Here is a 3,602-nt window from a genome sequence, read left to right on the forward strand (position 1 = left end):
ACTCTTTGCAACCCCATGGATTTTGGCCCACTAGGCTCCTCTATCCATGAGACTCTTCGGTCAAGAATACTAGAGTGGGTTGCCATTTCCTTCTCCAGGGGATCTTCTGGACCCAGGGATCAAACCCTGGTCTCCTCCATTGCAGGCAGATTCTTTACCATGTGAACCACCAGACCTGAAGAATAGGTGGTATTAATTTACCTGAGGTGATCGAAGATGTAGAGGAACAAGCCCCGAGGAGGTATCAGCTAACACATTGAAATGTGGAGTTGGAGGAGGCCCCATTGCCATGGGTCGACTTTTTGGATCCAATTGGTAATTAGCAAGCCCCCACTTCTCTAAAAAGGCATGAATCCTCACCACAGCACACACTACCCACTCCAGTATTCTGGCCTGGAGAATTCCATGGACTGTATAGTCCATGGGGTCAAAAACAGTTGGACACAACTGAGGGACTTTCACTATCACATACTCTTCCCAGCTCCCAGGTCTAATATTAGGTGAGGTGATGTAACTGCTACTGCTACTAAGTCACTTCAGTCGTGTCCAACTCTGTGTGACCCCATAGACAGCAGCCCAGTCCCCCATCCCTGGGATTCTCCAGGCAAGAACATTGGAGTGGGTTGTCATTTCCTTCTCCAATGCATGAAAGTGAAAAGTGAAAGGGAAGTCGCTCAGTCATGTCCGACTCTTCACGACCCCATGGACTGCAGCCTACCAGGCTCCTCCGTCCATGGGATTTTCCAGGCAAGAGTACTGGAGTGGAGTGCCATCGTGGGGTAATGTAACTGGTTCTAGCCAATGAGTTGTGAGAGGAAGTGGCCGTGTCCCTTCTGGGTGAGTCAATGAAAAGCCTTTGCACAGCTCTCTAGTCTCTTCCCCTGCCCTGGGAACCAAAGGGGAGAGACTGTTGCAGAAAATGCGGTTGTAAGATTGTAGGGAGCTCCCTGGCAATCCAGCGTTTTCCCTACCATGGCCCATGTTCAGTCCCTGGTTTGGGAACTCAGATCCTGCTGCAAGCCACACAGTGCAGCCCAAAAAAAAAAAAAAAAAAAAAAAAAAAAAATCAATTAAAATAAAAAAAGAAAAAGGTTTTATCTGCTAAGTTCTGTGACTGTATACACCAACTTTCTCCTTTCCCACCCACATACAAAGGTCAGCAAGAAAGAAAAAAAAAAAAATTTAACCACAATATATTAAAGCAATCTAGCCCAGTTAAAGCCATAATCAGACCTCTTTGCAGCGACAAAACTCTGTCCTTGATGAAACTTTAATGGGGTTCCTCTGAGCCCTCTGGGCCTCAGCCCTGGCGTCCCTCCTCCTCATGCCTGAATCATCAGCTTTAGCAAGAGCCTTGCTTAAGTCAATTTAGAGAATCCCTCATCCTCATATCTGATCACCCTCTCTATCTGATCAAATTCTTCATTCCCTGAGTGATACCTGATCGCCCTGGCCTGCCTTCAAGAATCCTGTCAGGTCTGTTTAACCAACATCTTCCCCATCCCAGGCTTGCTCTCAGTAATTTTCCACCCACTGACCCCACCCTGCTCCTTGGCTATAAATCCTGCCTTGTCCATGATGTCTTTAGAACTGAGCCCAGTTCTATATTGAGGTCTCTTTACCCCTACTGCAATAGTTGCTGAATAAAATCTGTTCGGGCCATTTTCCTGTCAAGCTGTGCTTTCTCTTTAGCAGCAGTCACTCTTTACACTGCCTCTCTCTGTCCATCCGCTCGCGCCACGGGGTTTCAGTTACAACTTCTAACCTAGATCAATACCTAACCACAATTACTCGGGCAATTCTCTAAAGCACAATTTTTGTGAACCTCTGTTCTCCCAAATTTATCAACATGAAATCAAATATAGAATCCCAAAATTAAGTTTACAGAAAAATGTTCCTTGAAATTATCTTATGGGAAGGAGAGTTACTGGCTTTTATCCTTAACATTCTGTGGATTGTTTTGAACTACCCCTTTTAATATGTGATACTGCATCTGAGTGGTAATGATTATTAATTTATTAGGAGCATACACAGGTTCACCATTGACACACTGCTACAGGTGCAGGATTGACTGATTTAGGAGAGTAAGTGATAATTCTGTTTTCAAGACGCAGTCCTCCAGAGAGAGTATCTCTGTGTGGGGCAGCCCCCACAGGTGCTTCAGGTTCCAGTACTGTGATGGATGAACACTCTTTGCAGAACTCAAGCTGTCTCCCATTTGTTCATAAAAGCTGGCAATGCAGAGAAAATTTGCTGAAAGAGCCACAAAAGACAGAATTCCAGAGAAATGTAAAACAACATGACAGAGAAGCACTGTGGCCAAAAATAAAGCAACCAAATTCCACGAACCTAAAAGAGTGATCTTTTTTTTTTTTTTGGCCAAATGGTACATTCAGATGTAGATTCAAACAGCAAGCCTGCTGGTTCTCTGTCAGCAAAGATGCTAAATATGGGCGAACTTGTCTTCCTGGAGAGAGAGGAGCGGAGTCAAACTGAAAAACCACCTGAAGTTTGAACCAAAAGCCAATTTAGATCAAGCTGAGCAAACAGACAGGTCTGCTGGTCAATTCAAAACCAAGTTATTAAAAAAAAGAAAAAGAAAAAAGTATATAAGTACAAAAAAGAACCATACAGGCCAAGGAAAACCCAGAGAGCAATTTCTGGGACTAATAGCCCACTTCCCATTCAGATCTGGGCCTAGAGTGCGGCCTGGGGCAGTTCCCACCTCGCCTCCCAGTGCCCTGTCTTTGTTCTGTGCTGGTAAAATCAGAATGAATGAAAGTCAAGGGCAGCCAGAGGACTGCGGGGGCTAGGGGGGAGGGGCAGTTCCACCCACTTGGCCCAGGTTAAAATGATGGAGGCTATTACTTGCTGAGAACAGACTTGCACTCTATTTTTTTTTTCAAGGCACCAGCTGAGCTTCTCTCTCAATTGCTCTCTACACTGAATCACTAACCAGCCACTGGGTGTGGGGTTTTAGCAGCAGCAGCAGCAGCTCTTATCTCTGACACTCCCCACCCCCGCCTGCTCCTCCTCCTCTCACATGGCTTTCTTTGGTAAAGGAGAAAAGAAAACCTTTGAAATCCTTTTCACAATTCTGAAACTTGTTTACAAGTGACTCTTTCTGAAGGGGCCCTGGGTGTTTGCAAAGCACAGTCAGGTTACGTGAGATTTTAAAAGGTTACTGAACACATTTGCTCATGCGCACGATGCATGCATAATGTCACTGAAGACTTCAGGGAGGGGGTATTTTCTGTACTTTCATTACATATTTATTGGAAGTGATAAGCAACAGCATGCATGAACATAATTGTTTTTCAGAATTTACCTTTTTCAGATTACATATTACTATATATACTCACATGGAGAAGGCAATGGCACCCCATTCCAGTACTCTTGCCTGGAAACTCCCATGGACGGAGGAGCCTGGAAAGCTGCGGTCCATGGGGTCGCTGAGGGTTGGACATGACTGAGCAACTTGCCTTTCACTTTTCACTTTCATGCATTGGAGAAGGAAATGGCAACCCATTCCAGTGTTCTTGCCTGGAGAACCCCAGGGACGGGGGAGCCTGGGGGGGTGCCGTCTATGGGGTTGCACAGAG

At 45.4% G+C, this 3,602-nt stretch overlaps 1 long non-coding RNA gene across 1 annotated transcript; it reads right to left on the reverse strand.

Annotated features, from left to right (window-relative positions):
• Nucleotides 1-1,791: 1,791 nt before the first annotated feature.
• LOC123334027 lies at nt 1,792-3,394 on the reverse strand. The gene is made up of 2 exons (XR_006551760.1): nt 2,350-3,394; nt 1,792-2,253 (listed from the first exon to the last, which is right to left on the reverse strand). It is a non-coding gene; the product is annotated as an uncharacterized LOC123334027 (long non-coding RNA).
• Nucleotides 3,395-3,602: the final 208 nt, after the last annotated feature.

Source organism: Bubalus bubalis, chromosome 1 (assembly GCF_019923935.1).
Source record: "Bubalus bubalis isolate 160015118507 breed Murrah chromosome 1, NDDB_SH_1, whole genome shotgun sequence".
Lineage (NCBI taxonomy): Eukaryota > Metazoa > Chordata > Mammalia > Artiodactyla > Bovidae > Bubalus > Bubalus bubalis.